This window comes from Monodelphis domestica, chromosome 6 (genome assembly GCF_027887165.1).
Source record: "Monodelphis domestica isolate mMonDom1 chromosome 6, mMonDom1.pri, whole genome shotgun sequence".
NCBI classification, from domain to species: Eukaryota; Metazoa; Chordata; class Mammalia; order Didelphimorphia; family Didelphidae; genus Monodelphis; species Monodelphis domestica.
The window spans coordinates 308834392-308843265 of record NC_077232.1 but is presented as its reverse complement, the minus strand read 5'-3'; the positions used below and the strand labels follow the sequence as shown (position 1 = coordinate 308843265).

The 8874-nt window shown below is 39.5% G+C and overlaps 1 long non-coding RNA gene across 2 annotated transcripts; it reads left to right on the top strand.

Moving 5' to 3' along the window:
• Positions 1 to 1510: 1510 nt before the first annotated feature.
• LOC103097483 (uncharacterized) lies at positions 1511 to 7567 on the top strand. Of its 2 annotated transcripts, XR_001622717.2 has the most exons (3): positions 1511 to 1629; positions 4066 to 4384; positions 6729 to 7567. It is a non-coding gene; the product is annotated as an uncharacterized LOC103097483 (long non-coding RNA). The 2 variants fall into 2 exon arrangements; XR_001622716.2 differs by having other exon boundaries at positions 4066 to 7567.
• The last annotated feature ends 1307 nt before the right edge of the window (positions 7568 to 8874 follow it).

The window sequence follows — 8874 nt, the reverse complement described above, 5'->3', positions numbered from 1 at the left end:
AGGTGGAAAGAGGAATAACTGATTTGGCCTGTGCCATGGACTGGAGTGGATAAGAGACCATGATAGATGAGACCGCTAGAACATCGTCCACAGGACTTATGTTCTCCCTTTTTCCCTGGAGCAGCAGTGTAGAAAAGCCAGAGTTTCTCTTATAAGTCCTACAATATTTCCTGCTCATTGGTGGGAGGAGAGGTTGGAATGGAGTGGGGAAAAATTTCAATCTCTCTGGTTGTAGCCATCATGGCATCCAATTAGAAACTTATTCCTTTACATACTTATTTGTATTTCTAACCTCTTGGAAATTGCTATAATGTGTATGGCCATTTATGATAATTTTAGTTCAGTTCTATAAGTAAATGGTTGGAAATTATGAGAAAAAATGAAGCAAAGGGGAAAGGAGATTTTCTTCATTCACACTGACCTGTGTGTGTATGTGGGTGGGTGGGTGGTGGTGATGGTAGTGATGATGGTGGTGAAAATCTGATTAGAAAAAAAATTTCTATCATTTTTATACTATCTCATGGTAGATATACCCTATCCTGAACCCAGAGAGAGACTTAATGAAGAAGTGAGCCAGTACTGGTGAGAAAAGAGACCAGTGGAGGGTTTCCTTACGTGGTCATATAGTGGCCACTCAAAGCTCCAGTTGGTTACATACACAGTGATGTGGGTTCTTCCTCTACCAGTGGAAATCCTACCTCAGCTAAACATTAACCAGATGGTCTTTATGAGGTGCTATCACTGAAAAACATCATCCCTGGGTGGCAGATTCTCTGTTGATTAGTCTATCCAGGCATAATGAGGCTGGTCCTGAGACAGATCCTTCCTTCCTTCCTTCCTTCCTTCCTTCCTTCCTCCCTCCCTCCCTCCCTTCCTCCCTCCCTCCCTCCCTCCCTCCCTCCCTTCCTTCCTTCCTTCCTTCCTTCCTTCCTTCCTTCCTTCCTTCCTTCCTCAAATTAGGATAAATTTCTTACCACTCTATCTCTGGTGGCTTTCCCAGAAGTAGCTTTGGGTGAATTTCCCAAGATCTGTATACTTGCCCCATATTCAGTCATGGAGGGGGACATCTTCCCACCTTGAGCTGAGAGAACTCTTGGTGCCACTTGTGTTGGAGATGGTTGTGCTGTTGTCCATGGGGATTTAGGAGTATGCATCATGCCTCTTCCTGAGTTAACCTTCAACTCAAATGCTGGGATCTCCTCCCTTTAACCCTCAGTGCAGAGAAGAGCCTGAGTTTGAGGAGAACAGGTGTGGTCAGAAGACAATTAGGGCAGGCTGCCCTAAGGCGATGACGCAGACTCTGTATAGACTAACACATCTCCAAGTTTAGAAGGAGACTGAAAGAATCAGGTCTCCTTTTGATGAGGGAGAACAGGTCCTGCTGGTTTGACCAATGGCTGAAAGCCCAGATGAATGTCATTTGCCTTGATTAGGGAGAACTCACACAGATTGATTAACCCCAAAGCTGTATATAATAGGCCTTTTCCCCCTAGTGGGAGGAGAGGAGTTCACTGGATGCCCACAGAGCCACAATACAGTCCTGTTTTGCTCACTAGGAAGAAGGTCTGAGGCTAAGTTCTTTCAAGAATGATACTGATCAACACTTCACCGGGGTCCCTCAGAATGAGGGTAAGTTGCTTGAGCCTGAATTTAACGTGCTTACAGAGGTATGGGAGAAACAATGTGATCCAAGGAACAGAGGGGTGGATTGAGATGCAGACAGACCTGAGTTTGAGTTCTGCCTTTGACCCTCCTGAGCTGTGGGAATCTGGGCAAGCCAGTTAAGCTGTCTGAGCCTCAATTTCCTCATCCATAAAATGGAGAAAGTAATGGCATCTCCTTTGGATAGTGGTTGTCAGGAGTACATGATAGGATGTATCTGCAGTGCTTTGCAGATCTTAAAATGCTATGGAAATGTGAGTTATTATTATTGAAAGGTTTCTAAGACCGTCTCTCCTCGTTCCTCTGAAAGGCCCATTCTTCTTGAAAAAGAACTATTCCTGCCTGTCATGCCTCCATGCCAGCCTTAACCATGTGCTTGAGTGTAGACTTCTTTCCTGGTAACCTTGTCATCAAATGCACATTTTGCCATATTATTAGGTTTTTAGGGCAGGTGGGGCTTTGCACAGAGTCCTGGAAAAGTGTGGGGCTGCTCTTTTCTTTGCCCTGAGGGTTCTTTCCTGCAGTGACAGAGAAGAAGAATGATGCAATCCTGGTTCTCTCATGACTTGTATTAAACATTATTTTCCCTCTTCTCATGCAGAGGAGGGGGTGAGGTAGGTAATTTTTGGCAAGACATGGAACAATGACCTAATAACTATCCCAATTCAATAAATGGCACCTGGAGGAAACTGATAAACTGCTCAACATTAAAAAACCGTAAGCAGATCTTATTTGTATAAATCCTCTTATAACCTTTAAAAAATAAGGTTGATCCCAGACTATTTTGGAGGAAAAAAGAAGTAATTGGAAGCCATGAGGATGAGGGCACTACAGTGGGATATAGGAAACTCCAGGTTCTCTTCCTTATAGTGAGAGGAACTACCACAACTCATGGTCCAGGCTTGCTGAAGTGGGTTGCCTGAAGTGAGCAAATCTCTCTACCCCATCAACTGCAGGAAAATTCAGAGGAAACACTCATCTTGTTCTTTTCTCCTTCACAATATTGCTGGATTATTTATTCCCTTTCCAATAACTTCTTACTTCCACTCTTTCCATAGAAGTTCAGCCTCTTTCCCCTCCCACCAGTTGTAGCTTTGCTATTCCAATTCCCCAAATTTGGTGGGGAAAGGAGGGAGGAGAAGGGATTGACAGCTTTTCATCTACATATTTTTGCTTGGGTGCTGACCAGCCATTCCCTGGATCCCCTGACTGTCCCACTCTCTCCTCTTTCCATCTGTGAGTCATTCCTCTGTATTACCTTCACACCTATAATAGTGATTTTCTCATGAGTGAATGATTTTTAAAAAAAGATTCTTGAAACATTAATTCACTTTTTTCACTTACTCTGCCTTTGATTTTCCCCACTGTGCCTTTCATTTCTAGATTCTTAAGACCATTGGTGCTTTCTTTGTCTCTTCTCCTTGCCTCAGTTGAAAAGACTTTACAGGTCCATGGAAATGCAAATTTAAAATTAATTGGAAACTAAATAATCTAATTCTTCAAAACTGGTGGGTCAAAGAAGAAATCATAGAAACAATTACAGACTTCATTAAAGAGAATGACAATGAGGAGACATCATATCAAAACCTTAAGGATTCAGCCAAAGCAGAACTCGGGGGGGGGGGGGGGGAATTTATATCACTGAGTACCCATGCCAACAAAATAGAAAAGTGCTTTATAAACTTTTATCATTTATTTGTCATGATCAGAGGATTTAGATCTGGAAGATATGAATGTACTTTACTCCCACTCTTTCATGTGACAGATGAGGAAACAGATGTCCAGAGAAATTAAATGAATTACCCAAAATACTAAGTGTAAGAGGTGAAATTTGAACCCAAGTCATCTTGACTCCAAGTTGCGTTTCTTATCTATTATGACTTCATTTTAGAACTAGCTTTCATTTTGATATGCATTGAATGAATTAATGTCTTGCTTGAGTTGGTTTCCAATCCTATTTGTTCTGTTAGGATGAGTACAGATAGAGATAAGTTATGTCAGATAGCCACGGAGGAAACAAGCTTCTTTGTTCTCTTTCAAGGTTAATTTTAGGAAAAGAAGTCACTTTGTCATGGATGTGAGGATTATTACAGACAAATTTAAAACAACAAATTCTTTACCTTAGTCTTGAAAGTCTCCTAGGAGTTCTTATTGGTATGATGGAAGTGAGGACTTGCCTAAAATCATGTCCTTGTAACTATGAGTCTGAATTCATTTCTTCCTAAATCATTTGTTTGGCTGTGCTTTTTACCATGACAGATTGGGAATGTTCGCTGAATTATCTCCTGTTGTTTTTGTCCCTGAGAGTTCAACTGTCTCTTTAAGTTGTGAAGAGATTTTCCTGACTTCAACAATATTATACTTGATTTTCCTTCCATGCCTCTGATTTGTTTTTTTTTTTAGTCTTATATCACAGCTTCAGTAGGAGCCCATCTATGAATGCAGATGTTACGAGGAGATGAGATTGTGCCATGAATGGTTGGTCCAAGGGAGTTCTGGTTCTTCTTCCTGACACCAGTATGATTATTCACTCAAGATTTCTAAGTGCATGCAAGAGAAAGGAAAAAGATATGAAACTGAAAAATGCAGGAAGAAATTGATTGCTCCCCCAAATTTTACAAAGGCCCTCACTTCCAAAGCTCTTCAGAAGAAGTTGAATGTTAAAAGAAGAGGCAAAGATGGGAAACACTCTTTACAGGGCTTGTAAAGAAAAAGAAAGGAGGTGACATCATCTCTAGATTTGATAATCTTGATTGTTTTTTTCATGTTGGTGTAAGCATATTTGAAAAGCTTTTCTTATTCTTCATTATTTTAGGGCCTTGAATTTGAAACAAGGAAGTCAAGAGTTTTCAGGAAGTGGCTTTGAGCTTTCAAAATAGCCTGGTAATTTAGTTTGCTCTCTTTCTCCCTTCTGATCACTTGAAGGGGGGAGAGAGAGAGAGAGAGAGAGATAACAAATTGTGCATAAAAAACTCTCCCCTGCCTCTGAGATTTATTGCTTCAAATATAAATTGATCTTGTCAGCTAAAATGGAGTAAAAAAACAAGTAAATTGTTTTGATATACCATGAATTGTTAAATTGGGAATTATGGGAGGCTGAAAAATCCGTACCACCTTGTGAGTCCTCTTTTTTTTTTACACTGAACTTTCACAAGGGAGGAATTGAGTGAAGGAGTTTCTCAAACCTTATAAGGACTTCTATTTCCCTCATATGTGAAAGAAATGAATTTATGTCCTTGTTGTGTCCCCCTAGAATGGGGGAGAGCTTTTTTATTGCTCATACAATGACTAGAGAGTCCACTGAATGATTTATAAGCAGAAATTTCCCTAATGTGACCATAGTGCCTTCTACATCTGATCATATGTAATTTTATTTAAAAGCTATAACTACACAACTGATAAAACCTCAAATGTTATACTTTGGAATGCTTACATTGTGAATATTTGGATTATACCCTGATGTTCTCAGAATTAATCTAATTTCTAGGGAAAAGACCTTGAGTAAGACAGAGTACCTGACTATTGTGAAGCAATTTTTCCTTGAAGAAAAAAGATCTGAAAGTAGACTCTGATGATTAGAAATTGGGCTTGGAGTGAAAGTTTGTGATTAGTATAAAATTTCAGATTATTGTGATTACTGATGATTACAGAATCATTTGATAATGATGGCAATTATTGAATATTTTGCTACACAAAGGCATGGTAAAAATTATAAACAAAATGACAAATCCTACTTTTTGGATTTGTGTATGCTAAGTTTTCAGTTGCTGTAAGATGTTAATATTGTGTGTTAAAGGCTTTCATCCCTAGAATTTGGAATTTCTACCTCAAATCCAAAGAGAAAGGAAAACCCAAACCGGCTAGGTGTCTCCTGAAAGAAAATTCAATCAGGCCTTGAGTTGACCACCTGTGAAGTGTTAGAACCTTTAACCTTAACCCTGAAGGTCCCACCTAGTTTAAAATAGTTGCTCATCCAAAACCTGCTATCATGCAAATAATCCTTTGAGAGTCATTAAGACATTTTGGTTCCTTGTCAGTGCTTTCCTAAGCAAGCAACATTGCTCTTCTACAAACACAAATATTAATTTTAAGTCAACAAGCATCATCTTTGTTTCTTTTTCTTCCTCCCTTCCTCTTTCTTCCTTTGTAAAATTCTAGAATCTTTGCTTTACTTCTGTGATTGTTAATTTTTTCCACTGATGTTTACTTCTGAATGTTTTCTGAAAGAGATATAGTAGATTGTGTGAAAGAGAGGAGCAGCAAAAGCTTCAGGAAGCCAAGAGAGTGGCAGTTTCAGTTAGATTGCCTGACCTTGAGGAGGTCCAAAAGATAGATTTGCATGGATGATTTTTTTCCCCCATAAGAATCGACCCATTTCTAATTGTTGTACATACCACAGATAAGTGATCCTTTACAACGAAAGATACTGAGATGAGGAATAGAGTCCTGCTGTAGGTTGCCCTTGATCCAGGCCAGTCTAGTGCTTCAAGTTCAAGTTCAGACCCTTCCAATGGGTCACAAATGGAGATTTCCTTAGCTACATCATGGAATCGGTTAAACACTACTTCTTTTCCTGTTTTGTCCATTCTGGTACCATGGTCAGAAACCTGAAGGGGTTCTAGCCTCCTGATGGATGATTTTTATAATTATACCAAAATGAGTCTATTTCAATAACCTGAGCCTTAGGCCCCTGAACCAATTGAGTCTCAAGAATGGTTTCAGATGGTTTCAGCCTGGTCTACATGTCAGGTATTATTCCTACCAAAAAGTATATTAAAGGAAAACTTTAAGTGAACCTGAGTCCGTGAACTAGTATTGAGGACACCAAAGTTCTATACCAATCCCAGTACTTTATTTCCTAGCCCCTCCTTAGGACCTTGGCGTGGAGAATCCTAAAGAAGAGACCCTTAGTAAATGCTAGCTTGTTCACTTACCTTGGGCCAAATTTAGAGGATAATTCAGAAAAGGTAAAGAGTTTGTTTGGATGGACAAGACTCATGTCCATATTAATTGGTTGCTCTCCTTCATACTCACTAATTGTTTCTCTTTTGCTTTTATTTCTTCAGTTGATATTTTATTGTGCCGAAAAACAGAGGAGGGGAGAATGGTGCTGTAAAGAAAGAGAGACTATATTTTTGTTCACTTGCCGTGACTGACTGGATTTCAGAACTAGTTTCTATTTCAATTTGGATCAAATAAGCCACCATGTTTGATAGTGGTGTGTAAAAATTCTGCATTCTGTGCTATTTAATGAGGGTGAGGACCAGAGAGATGGAGAAGGAAACTCATTTGTAGATTCTGGTAGGTTTGTATCTTGGAGAGGCTCAGCTACAGATGCATCTCCCAAACCCATGTATCTTGAAATACATTTTTTCTTTTTTGGTTTGATGTTCTAATTGTTTTGTTTGGACTGTGTATTTTTACTGTAACATATTTAAATCTTTGATTATTCTTCCAAACTGTTCTGGAGGTTCTCAGAATTGTTATTTCAGGAGGTCTTATAGAATTTGTGCTCATTTTCCCCATGAAAGGGGGATTTTGAAAATTTTCTTTGAGGCAATGTACTTCCCCACTGACATCACTTTTTTTCATCAAATGCATATTTGTTTTCCCTTACAATTAATTAGCACTACACATATCTTAATCAATTATGCTACTGATTTTTTCTATGTTAGCCCTCCTGATGACAAGCTTTACTTCTTATTAGACCACCAGGGCTGAATATGATCTGTTTTCCTCAGTGGATGAATTAGGATACAGTGCAAGGGAGACTCTAATGGAACCCCTGCAGAAATTTCTATTTTTCTTTGCCAGTCCCAATCTTTGTTGTTCCCTTGCCTTCTCTTTAACTTCTTTTTGTTAGTCAGAGCTCCTATTAAAAGGTCCTGCCAGGACTCTGCTGAGAGTTGGGCTTCACCAAGCCTTTGTATTTGGGTATTTTCTCTTTCTTTTATAAGTGGGTATCTCCTCCTGTGCTATGTTAAACAATTATAATTAGTCTGCATATTTGGTCTCTTTTGCCCTACATTTTCTTGTGTACCTCAGGGTCCATACTACTCTACATTGATCATTTTTCTTTCTTTGTGTATTTTGAGGCTATCCTGGTTCATGCTTCCCCCATGACATTGCCCATGGTTAATTCCAAAAGTTGGATGTAGTTAGAGGAGGTCAGAGGTTAGTTTTGAGTCAATGTGCAGACTGTGGGAATCAGGGGAGACCAGGATTAGAAGAGTCTGAGAGAGTCAGGAACCAGGCTAGTCGGTTGGTCTTCACTTTATTTTTCCTGTAGGCATTACCTTATGTTGGGGTCTTTTTCTTTTCTTCTTGGAATTTTGAGTTTTCTGTACTTTAGGGCCTTTTTGTATTATTTAGGATGGCGAGGAAAGACTTGACCTTGGGAAATCCTTCAGTTCACTCTCTTCCCAGGATTCATCCCACCTAATTTTTAAAAAGACAGGGAGCTCCTTTATTTGAGTGATCTTCCCCCCCCCCAAATGTAAAGTGATATCTTGAATGTTAAATTTATTTGTAACATGGAAACTGTTGCCAGGCTTTATTCACAGTGTGATTAGTCAATGTGAGAGTGAATTGCTACAGAGCAATAGCTCAGTGATGCCAAGGAGTAGAGAATTTCTCTTGATTCAAAGCTTATTATCCAGTGCTCTCCTTCATAGATTCTCCTGTCACCAAATTGGCCTTTTTTTTTCCTATTCCTCCTATTGAGAACTTTATCTTTATGCTTCTATTTAGGTTGTTCCCCCCCCCCCCCCATTTATTCCTCCTAAGATTCCTAGTTTCCTTCAAAGCTTAGTTCAATACCATCTAAGTTTATTTACCTTGGTAGTCTACTTTCCAGGGATGCCCACATAAATGGTGAGGATGAGGTACACATTGCCAGAGCTAACACTCTTTGGGAGTTTCCACAGGAAAATGCAGAAAGAAAGAGGGATTAGGCTGCCTACCAAACTGAAGGTCTACTACAGAGCCATTGACTGACCTCATTATTGTATGTCCATGTAAGTTGGCCAGTATACCAGTGCCATGCCAGGAAACGGAATTTTTTCCATTATCTTAGGAAGTTCTGAGGATCACCTGGCAAGATCAGGTATCATCTATTAGACACTGAGGCCCTTTCTCAAGCTGAGCTGCCAAGTATTCAGATTAGATTGTAGAGAGTGTGATTCTGATAGACTGGCCGCATTGTTTGAATGT